Source organism: Columba livia, chromosome Z (genome assembly GCF_036013475.1).
Source record: "Columba livia isolate bColLiv1 breed racing homer chromosome Z, bColLiv1.pat.W.v2, whole genome shotgun sequence".
Taxonomy (NCBI): domain Eukaryota; kingdom Metazoa; phylum Chordata; class Aves; order Columbiformes; family Columbidae; genus Columba; species Columba livia.
In genome coordinates this window covers 3,721,863-3,733,814 of record NC_088642.1, presented here as the reverse complement: position 1 = coordinate 3,733,814, position 11,952 = coordinate 3,721,863, and positions in this window count along the sequence as shown.

The window sequence follows — 11,952 nt, the reverse complement described above, 5'->3', positions numbered from 1 at the left end:
CTAAAACCAGCTTATAAAAGCAATAGGATGTGTCTTAGAGAGCTTCATAGTAACAGAGAAGTGAGATAAAGAGTACCCTTTGCTAAGAAGAAAATAAGTGGTTGAAGAATTCTGCCTGAAGAATCTCTCAGGCCCTGTGGAGAGAGATTTCTGTTAGCAATCATCACACGCAAGATGGGCACAGATAAATTGCAGGCAGCATTGCTAACACGTGCAAGACTTGTATAAAATCACAATAATGGAAGGAAGCAGGTGTCTATAAGCCCTAGCTTTTTGATGTTTTGATTTGCATCAGGCTCTGATATTATTTCACAAAAAAAAGTTTCAGGCCTACCCAGCTGCAGAGAAAAATCCGTAGGCTCAAGGCCAAGAAGGCAACTGCCAGTGAAAATAATCTTTTTCAGTGAAAAGAAAATGTAAGAAGTTACATGATTTTATGTGAATCTTGAGATTTTTCTTAATACTTGAACTTGCCCATGGGCTAGCAGCGGAGAAAACAGTAGCAAAGTCACTGTTGTCCATTTTTCTATACAATAAAACATCTCTGTTCAGTCTGTACACAAGTAGAACAAGTTTGAGTTGATCTTGACATACACCACCCGCCTTGGCCCACAGATATCAAGCAGCAAAATGATGCGGTCCCCATCTGTTACCAAGTCACTTCTATGCCATCTCTTTCCACCCCATGGTGGCTCACTGAGATACTTCATCTCATGTTGCAACTGACATCTTCACCACGAATACTCCATATGGTCACGTCCTCCAGTTGGCACTAGCCTACATGCAGTAATGTCATAGAATCATAGAATGGTTTGGATTGGAAGAGACCTTTAAAGGTCATCTTGTCCACTGCCCCTGCCATAAGCATCTTCAATTAGATCAGGTTGTTGCTCCTGGGAAAGTAGATCAAAACCTGTTCCTCTTGTGGCAGAGGAAATAAAAAGTGGCCTGTGAGTGGTGATACTGATGATTTTTGAGATTGTGGAGGAAAAAAAAATGTCTATTTATGAGCATCAAAAAGATATGACTGAAAAATATTTGGGATTAACTGCTGGCAGTATTTTCTGCTGAAGCATTAGATTTTCAGGTGTTTGACAGTATTTCTGTATGACTGACACTCCAGATATAACTTGTAAAAAATGTGCCATTTGCTGTGTTTTACTTGGTAAATATCTACATAATATTGTGTGGAGATAATTTTTAAAACAAATATTCATGCTTCTTTGAGTTTGGTGTAAGTTTTCAGATGTTATCACCACTAAGCTCTTCCAAACACAGGATACCTCTTCAATAAGTGGTCTAGAAGACACTGGAAAAGACAACTATGAAAATAGTGTATGGGGGATATTTAGGAAATTTTAGCTTCTGTACAGGAGGCATGATCGGCTGAAGACAGAGTCTTGTGCAGAACTACAGTTGGGGCTGGAAACCTCCTTTAGACCAGATGAGGTCTTGTTCCTAGGGGAGATGCTGGCAGGACCCACAGACTGAGGTTAGACAGGGAGGATGCACTTCTCCACTTGTCAAACTGTGATGGAAAAGGATGGTGTTTGAACTGACATCTCCCCACCCAGCACCACGAGTGCCCCAGAGAGTCGAACCTACATAGGCTAGCTTTCAATCTTTATGTTAAATTCTGCACTCGGATAAGAGCAGACACTTTATGAGCAGTGCAAATCAGCAGGTTTCCTCTGACTAGTGATGTTTCAGCTTGCAGTTGCTGAGCAACAGCGACATTTGGGAAGCACCGTAAAGAAAGAATATGCACAGCACAGAAAAACAACAAAAGATGAAGGACATGTCTCAGCCATTATAAAGATTTTGCACATCATTCTGAATAAATTCTTCATTTTATGCTTCCCAGAGAATTCATTCTTTCCATCACCCTATGCAAAATAACTGTTATTTTGTAAATTGATATGTGTATCAGTCAGAACATGCATATCGTGCTTTTTCCCATTATTATTCATAACACAGTCTTTGCTAACAGAACTAATTTATCTTATTATTGAAACTGTTCTTTTTTTTTTTCTTTATATCAAATAAATGCTATTTAAGCCACATTATTTTTTTTTCAAGTACTCTTTGCATTATTTTTTCTGACACACAGGTGAAGCACGACTCATAAGAAACACTTATGGTGGGCAGGAGTTTTGGGGCACTTTCCTGGACTACTTCCCCCCTAGTGTCAGCATAATACAGCAAAAGAGGTGTCACTGCATTTAATATTTAAAAAAAGAAAAAAAAATTGAAAACATCTGTTTGGAATTAGATTTTATTTAAAAGTCTAACTCAAATGAACTGCCTCACTACCAATTCCTAAGATACTCTAATTGCTTCTGTGGTTCTTAAGGACATGGTTTGGAGGTGGACTTGGCAGTGTTAGGTTAACAGTTGGGCTCTATGATCTTAAAGACATCTTCCAAATAAAATTGTTCCATGATGCACATAATTTCCTCCAAGAGTCCCAGTTCCATGTCAATCAACTGCCCCGGTCTCCACCACTGGACACTGGTGTGTCTCCTACCTCCCAGTTCTCCTGTGGTTCAGCTGCTCAGTAGCCCTGGCTGCAGCCACACGCAGAATCACAGAATTACAGAATCACAGAATACTAGGGATTGGAAGTGACCTGGAAAGCTCCTCCAGTGCAATCCTCCCATGGAGCAGGAACACCCAGATGAGGTTACACAGGAAGGTGTCCAGGCGGGTTGGAATGTCTGCACAGAAGGAGACTCCACAACCTCCCTGGGCAGCCTGGGCCAGGCTCTGCCACCCTCACTGAGAAGAAGTTTCTTCTCAAATTTAAGTGCAACCTTTTGTGTTCCAGTTTGAACTCATTACCCCTTGTCCTGTCACTGGTTGTCACTGAGAAGAGCCTGGCTCCATCCTCCTGACACTCACCCTTTATATATCTGTAAACATGAATGAGTCCCCCCTCAGTCTCCTCTTGTCCAGCTCCAGAGCCCCAGCTCCCTCAGCCTTTCCTCACACGGGAGATGCTCCACTCCCTTCAGCATCTTGGTGGCTGCGCTGGACTCTCTCCAGCAGTTCCCTGTCCTTCTAGAACTGAGGGGCCACAACTGGACACAATATTCCAGGTGTGGTCTCCCCAGGGCAGAGCAGAGGGGCAGGAGAACCTCTCTGACCTACTGACCACCCCCTTCTAACCCACCCCAGGTACCATTGGCCTTCCTGGCCACAAGGGCCCAGTGCTGGCTCATGGTCGTCCTGCTGTCCCCAGGACTCCCAGGTCCCTTTCCCCTACACTGCTCTCTAATAGGTCATTCCACACCTCATAGTCCTGCATGGGGTTTGTTGTTGGAGGTAAGAGGAAGGAAAGCATGAATGACAACTTAAGACAGGAAATTGCAGGATGCTGAGCAAGGGCCAGCAGATTTTTGTCAGCAGAGCCCTGTCTTCTGCCCTCACAGAGCAGTGCTGCTCCCTCACAGAGCCCAGGGCATTTTGGTGGCACCACCAGTGGTACCAAGAAGTGGGCTACAGCCCTCATTTCCCCCTCTCCCAGTAAACCAGTGTCCAGACAAATGCAGAAAAGGCCAATATTTATCCATGCAGCAAATGTGCTGCTGCCTTGGTGATGCGGAACTGGCAGGAGGAAATATTCAGCCCAGGGCCCTTGATAACCAGACCCAAGAGTCAGTTGCAGAAGCAGGACCAAAACCAGGAGGTGTGAGTGCAGCACAGCAGCATTTCAGATGTTCAAACGTGTGGATATACAAAAATAAAATCTCCTTTATTTGACCCTTCAGGACAGTTGTGGGTGTGGTGTTTTTTTTGCTTTACCATGTTATACATGAAATATAAGCAGTATGAGGAATGCTTGTGTTGGAAATTATCTCATCTTTTGAAACTTGACGTTTAGTATAAAGTGTAGCACCGACACAGAATTTGGCCATAGTTAGGAATAATTCACCCACTAAGAAAGACACCAGTCATGAAGAAGGGAAGGCTGTTGATTCAAAAGAAAAACTAGATTATTTCCCCCACTCAGAGTATAAACATTGCAAAGGCTACTATGGCAAGCGAATTGTTAGACACAAACGAACAACCCCCTGATGCTTTCTCTTTGTCTTGCCATATAAATGTGTCTTCAGGTAGCAAGACCTTTTCCTGTTGCCAGCAATTCAGCTTACCTGAGGTATGGAATGAGGTGGGAAAATGGTATCACTCCCAAAGCAAAGCCAATCCAATGACTTCTGATCCTCATTCTGCTTATTCTCAAAGGCACAGATAGATGAAGGTAATTTGTAATTAGTTTCCCATGTGTACAAATGGGAAGTGTATAAGCAAGAGCTGAAAGCCCTAATATTTCATAGAACTGGGGCAGAAGACTGGGGTTTAGGTCCCCAAAGGCTACACCCATGCTGGTAAACAAAAAGGATCAGCTGCTGGCACACAGACACCCATCCTGCTTCACGGAGCACAGATGTCCTGGTACAGTCCCAGCCTTTGTCAACCAGCATAGAATCATAGAACAGTTTTGGTTGGAATTGACCTCCAAAGATCACCCAGTGCCACCCCTGCCATGAGCAGGGACATCTTCACCAGCTCAGGTTGCTCAGAGCCCCGTCCAGCCTGGCCTGGGGTGTCTCCAGGGATGGTTCATCCACCCCCTCTCTGCCCAACCTGGGACAGGCTCTCACTACCCTCAGGGCCAACAATTCCTTCCTCTTGCCTGACCTGAATTTCCCTCCTTTAGTTATAAACCATCACCCCTTGTTCTGTCGCAACAGGCCCTGCTCAAAAGTCTGCAGTCTAAAAAGCACTGCAGGGGGTCTCACCAGAGCAGAGCAGAGGGACAGAGTCACCTTCCTCCACCTGCTGTCCCTGCTCATGGTGATACAGCCCAAAACACGATAGACCTTCTGGGTTGCAATCACACATTGTCGGCTCATGTCTAACCTTTCACCCAACAGCACCCCCAAGTCCTTCTCCACATGGCTGCTCTCCATCCCTTTATCCACCAGCCTGTGTTGATACTGGGGGCTGCCCTGACCTCATCCCCCAAACAGTGACTGGACACAACCCAGCAAGCAGCCTGGACCTCTCTTGTCTCCTCAGCACTTTCCTAAACCAGATAGTATGTAAAGACATTTCACTTGCAAAGGGGCCCTGAAGGTTAAGTTACCAACTTTGAGGGTGACCCCTCCTGACTTGTAATCACATTTCAATGTGAAGTAAAATAACTTGGCTTCATAGCATTCCTGCACTTTTTATCAGCAAGAACCCTTTCGTGCCAGATGGTTTACAAGCGCAGCCTCCTGGTCCTGCACTGTGGGGTTGCTGATCACTCTGCCTCCATCCCTGGGGCCAAAGATGCCCTTGGCATACATGAGGGGCAGACCACAGGAGACACTGAATCCCTGCTCTTTACCTGACACAGAAGCACACACCTATGGGTTAGAGAGAGGAACAAAAATAAAGAAAGACAGGAACATAAGTAACTCCACGTTCTGCTGGTTCTGGGCATCACCCAAGGGTGTCACTGAAGAAAGATGCCACCAAGAACCAGTGACAGGGAGGCTGAAAAGGCAAACGTGACACGGGAGCTCATGTTGCTCCATGTGCTACGGCAAGACCCTCAGAGACCGGCTCAAAGAGATCCAGTCTGAGACCAGATGAAAACCTGCCCACGAAACCAATATTTCAAACTGCCCTAGTGAGTGATGCAGCTTGAAAGCTGGCCCTAAACGTGAACTATAGTCAGCTGCCAAGGGAAGGATTTCTCGCAATGAATTCAAATGCTTTGAAATGAGCACCAGATCAGTTCTGCGATCAAACAAAAGTACCACTCTGATCTGGTGAGACCCCCCTGCAGTGCTGGTCCAGATTTGGGTCCTCAGCACGGGACACACACGGACGTGCTGGAGAGGGGCCAGAGGAGCCACAGGAATGATCCGAGGCTGGAACAGCTCTGCTGGGAGGACAGGCTGAGAGAGCTGGGGTGTTCAGCTGGAGAAGAGAAGCTCCGGGGAGACCTTATTGCACCTTTCTGGACATAAAAGGGGCCTGTGAGAAAGATGGGGACAGACTTTTGAGCACGGTCTGTTGCGACAGGACAAGGCGTGATGGTTTTAAACTAAAGGAGGGAGATTGAGGCTGGACATGAGGAAGAAATGGTTGTCCCTGAGGGTGGTGAGAGCCTGTCCCAGGTTGGCCAGAGAGGTGGTGGATGAACCATCCCTGGAGACATCCCAGGCCAGGCTGGACGGGGCTCTGAGCAACCTGAGCTGGTGAAGATGTCCCTGCTAATGGCAGGGGGGGCACTGGGGGAGCTTTGGAGGATTCTTCCAACCCAAACTGTTATATGGTTCTAAGATTCTATGATTCTACCTGTGTGAGAAAATACATCTCAGTTGCACTTGCAAACTCAGAGCAATTGCTTCCACTTTTAGGCCCAGATAAGTCAATGAAATTGTTTTTGTGAGTAAATAAAATCTTATGTACGTGTGATCGCGAAATTAGGAGTCAAATGCAAACACTTTATAGGAAAATCTGTATTTTCATTTCTTTTGCCTCCCATAAAAATATATAGATTGGAAAATGGAGGAGAACCACGGGCTTGGAAAATTGACAGACTACAAATCCCCTCCTTTTAGACTAAATATTTTTGGATCAGTCATTAGCTTAATTGGATAAGGCTGAGATCAGTGGGAGGTTAAGGATCAGATTTGATAATTAGTATAATTAAAGAAATAATACTAGGAAGAGCGTACCCATAGACAAGCACACTGGAGAGGAAAAGAAGGAGTTTTTTCAAGTGGAATTTTCCAGCAAACAGTCCTTATAGCCATAAAGGAGCTATGAAAGACATTGTAGTGTATAGTTTTGGATGTGACACTCTAAGAAAATAAGCCATTATGATCTTCATTGCTGCACAGAAGGCTGTGCCGCCATTGAGTGAGACCTGGACAGGCTGGAGAGTTGGGCAGGGAAAAAAGTAACGAAATATAACAAGGGCAAGTGTAGAGTCTTGTATCTGGGCAGGAACAGCCCCAGGTTCCAGTACAAGTTGGGGAACAACCTGTTAGAGAGCAGTGTAGGGGAAAGGGACCTGGGAGTCCTGGGGACAGCAGGGTGACCATGAGCCAGCATTGGGCCCTTGTGGCCAGGAAGCCAATGGTACCTGAGGTGGGTTAGAAGGGGGTGGTCAGTAGGTCAGAGAGGTTCTCCTGCCCCTCTGCTCTGCCCTGGGGAGACCGCACCTGGAATCTTGTGTCCAGCTGTGGCCCCTCAGTTCCAGCAGGACAGGGAACTGCTGGAGAGAGTCCAGCGCAGCCACCAAGATGCTGAAGGGAGTGGAGCATCTCCCGTGTGAGGAAAGGCTGAGGGAGCTGGGGCTCTGGAGCTGGACAAGAGGACACTGAGGGGGGACTCATTCATGTTTACAGATATATAAAGGGTGAGTGTCAGGAGGATGAAGCCAGGCTCTTCTTGGTGACAACCAGTGATAGGACAAGGGGTGATGGGTTCAAACTGGAACAGAGGAGGTTCCATTTAAATCTGAGAAGAAACTTCTTCCTGGTGAGGGTGGCAGAGCCTGGCCCAGGCTGCCCAGGAGGTTGTGGAGTCTCCTTCTCTGCAGACATTCCAACCCGCCTGGACACCTTCCTGTGTAACCTCATCTGGGTGTTCCTGCTCCATGGGAGGATTGCACTGGATGAGCTTTCCAGGTCCCTTCAACCCCTGACATTCTGGGATTCTGTGATTCTGTGACAGGTGAAGGCACTACTCTCAGAACGTACTGTACTCACTCTGGTCATACCACACAGAGACATCGAAGTGTAGGACAACCCAGTAGTGTAGTTTTCAACTTTACAGAAAACATTTTGATGCTCTCCTAACAATAGCTTAAAAAAAAAAAAAAATTAAACTAAGGTAAACAAGGGTCACATCTCTATCTTTGAACATTCTTTTCTACTAAAGAGCTCATTCTAATAATCTGATGCTACCTTCACTTTCCACATTCACTGCTTATAAGCCACAGAAAGAGCAGGCTGCTTAAAGAGATGACAAAACTTGAATAGAGCTTCTAAGAAACAGAGAGGGAAGTTACAAACTGCCGTGAATGGAAGCAGCCTCTTTGCACTGTCATTGCAAGTTGTGCTGGAATTCAGTCTCAGGCACAGGGTGGGACGTTCTGGCAGTTTACATTCTGTATGTGTATTGCAGCAGTTGCAATGTCTATGTGAGGCCCTACGCATGCCAGTCAAATATGCAGGGCAAGATAATTACACATATCTAGAAAAAAATACTTAATAAATAAATAAATAAAAGGAAGAGCAGCTACACCCCTAGATTTTATCAAAAAAAAAAGATGTTCAGAGTGCTAGTGAGCTACAAATTTCAAACCCTGACTGTCATTAGGGATCTGCATATGAACCTCTAGGACTTGTACTGAAAAAAAACAGTATGGGAACTTGACTTTGTGCTGAACATCCCGCATAAAGATGCAACATATGTGCCTCTGAGTACAAACACACTGGGCAAACCCTCTGCATTTTTCTTTCCCACCTCTAAAAGGAAAATGCGTCAAATTCTTTTTCCACTTGCCTTTACTCTTCAGAACTCTCTGTGGTCAGGCAACACTTGTCTCTTGCTGTGCTCTGTAATTGTAGTGCCTGGTTCTCACCACACAATGCCCGACTAAGTTCTAGATACACCTCATTTGACTTCACAGACTCTTGTTGAAATGCCAGATTCGGTAGTCTGGTAGCTACAAACACTTTACACTTTACACGGAGAAAGAGAGACTCAGGGCAGAGAGAGTAGCACTTCCGTAAAATAATACAATCCTTTCTGAAATAGTTAGCCAAGTAAGAGCAGCTTATCTTCTTCTGTTGACCGCAGAAGGGGCTGAGAGCAGCTAGACACCCACTTTAATGACAGTCAGTTTAGGTGGGACAAATCTGGGCCTTACGTGTAGATCGTCAAATGTTTTACATCCACAATGCAACAGCTCACAAGAGATACCACGTGACTCTGGTTAGCAGTCAATTTAAGCTTAAAGTCAAGATTAGATCCTCAAAGCCCCTACCTAACTCTGCTTTACCCATGAAGTATCCAGAAGACCACGTATTAAGAAAACTCAATTTAGGGTGTCTCCATGTTGGCATATATATGTGTATTGAGTGTCAAAGTCCTACCCTAGTCACTGGAGATCAAATCAATACAATCCATGGATTCCAGACCGTAATTCAGCTGTCCAAATGTGTAGGTCAGTTTTAGCATGTGCTGAACTGCTCTCTAGACCCCATAGACAACATTGACTAGAACTATACTCATCCTAACAAAAGCCTGGATTATTGCTCCTGTGTGTATATCAAGAAGTAGGTTTATCATCTTGGGTGATGACCCCACCCACATGCACAGCTCCTTCCTGTTGGACATGTCCAGAACCATCTGCATCCTCAGCCACTCATGCTTGGCCAGTAACCCTCTGAAATGAAGTTCTCCTTCCACCTCACTTGTCTGAAAGGTCTAATCCACCAGGAAGGGTGAACACCTCAGAGCATGCTCACAGACCTGCACACACAAGAGGAGAAAGAAGAGGTGTTCCTTTCTCTGTCCTGAACCAGCAGCTGCATTCAGCAACATACCACATAGACATATACTGCTCTTACCTACCCTGCTGTATGTTCTAACTGTCTCACATTATGTATTCCTTTTAACAAAGACTGAAGTCTCCACTGTGTTATGAGTAGTGGAAGTCTACCGAGAAAATACAAAATGACTTAGTGCCCAAATACTAGATGGTAGCTCAAAGAATGGGCAAAGGCTCTAAGAGACTTATGCCACATCTTCTTCAAAGCCTTCCTGCCCACCATGGTGCTCTCCTGGTTCCCTGATCATGCTAATGAATCACAAGCAAAGCACTTGGAGGCTAAGAGGTGGACTAGTGAGGATTCCAGCATTTCTGCCCCTCTGAGAACTGAGCTTTCATATGGTAAATAAGCACCACAATCTAGGGGGTTAGTTCCTATGGAGGACAGCAGGATTCAGCTAGTTTTGTTTTAGGTTGAGATTCTGAACCCTGGTTTCTCACACAAGGAAAGAGAGAGGGAGGTGGAAAGTCATGTTACTTTGGAGAAAACAACACCACCATTTGTAAGTGGAAAAATCCTATTGTCTAAACAGAACTGGGAGTGGATCTTTACTACTCTTCAAAAAAAAAAAAAAACAGAATGGAATTACACACTCAAAATATTACATTTTCTGGGGTTTAAGTTTTTGGGGGAGAATCAACTACAACACTGATGTGTTTGTGTTGAGATGCTAAAACACAAATAGGACTCACAGCAAACACTCAAGGAACATCTGCCTGAGGCCTTTTCACTGTTAATGGAGGGAAATGTTGTCACCTCATTTTCCAACGCTAGTGAACCAGTCACTCCTCTCATTAGCCAGCCTTTTGTGTGTGTAAAAAGGTAGAGGAGGCTTTGTTAGTGATGACAAACAGGCCACATAAGAAGCAGCGCCTGTTATGTCTGTCTCCCTTGACCTGAAACTTCTCCCATCTGCAACACAAGAAAACGAGAAAACCTCCTGTATCTGGAATTGCTTTGTGTTTTTCATTACACATTCCTAGCTCACATGCACCTTCCCTTTGCTCTCTGCTGTTTTACTCTACTCACACAACAGAGAACACCTACAGCAAGCGGCAGCTTCTGGCAGCAAATGTAGGATCCTCCGTTACCTCCTGCCACCTGCAATGTCCTGTGTGTACTATCAGCCGGAGGAAGAGACAACTCTGATGCACTCCATCCATACAAAGCAGCAGCTTTGCCCTGAATAGGAAGATCTGGAATGATAACCTCCTTGACACATCTCTCTGATTTACTTCAGCATAACCCAGCACACCACTTATCTTCAATGTACTCTTATCGAAACTGCGTAGGTGGCTCAACCCTAACTACACATGGAATATGCTCAAAATACAAACTCTCCCTCACTGGAGAGAGAAATTCCATTTAACGGTGAGTGTAGTGAGGTGGTGCATGAGCAACAAGATGTATCTCTGTCTGTAACTTCTCTGCCAGGCACTGTGAGCAACTAGTATGTATATTAAACCCAAACTTTATCCAAGAGATAAGGAACACATCAACAATTTGGAAGAACTGCAAGGCCAAAAGAATTCTCCTAAGGAGATATAGAACCTCTGCCCTTCACCTGAGGACACACCTTCCCATTTAGGCCATCCCACCATCATGGCTCTTAGAGTCCCCATTCCCTTTTCTATTTCCCCGTTTCTGGTTTGTAGAGTTGCAAACAAGCAGGACTCCACAAGACTCATGTGCTGTTGGTGATGGACGTCATCACCAGTCCCTTTGGGGAAGTGTTCTAGCTTCTCCAGCACCACCAACCGCTTTGACTTCACTAATCCTTGAATATACTCAGCCACAATGCCCTCCAGTTGCTTTCTCTGGGGCTCCCTCTGCACCCGCATTCCTACAACAGCAGTGTCCATCCATAGTTGTCCATAAGCAGGATCCTCACTGGAGTTCACTCAACCCTTGCTGCCCTCCCCAGGGCATTGGAAAGTACATACCGTTCATTTCTCTCCTGAAGCACCTAAAGGCAAAGGATTTAATCTCTGTGGGGTGGAGAATGATGAAAGATACGTGACCTGGCAAGAGAGTCCACAGCACTGGAGACTTCCTTCATCCACATGATACAGAAATACTGTTTGATTACACTAGTTTAACTGGAAAAGACAAAAAAAAAAAGCGTTCGGAAAGGAGAAGTTCCACACAGCAGTGCAGCAGACAGACCAGCCCACCCAAAACATAGCAGGGATTTTACATAAGGGAGGGTGAGATTACTTTTAGCCAAAACATGAGTGATACAGCTTTGGGATGAATTTGACATATGATAATTTTTTACTCTACTAAGGCAAAGCCAAAAGTTGGTACAAAGCAGAGAGAGAAGAAC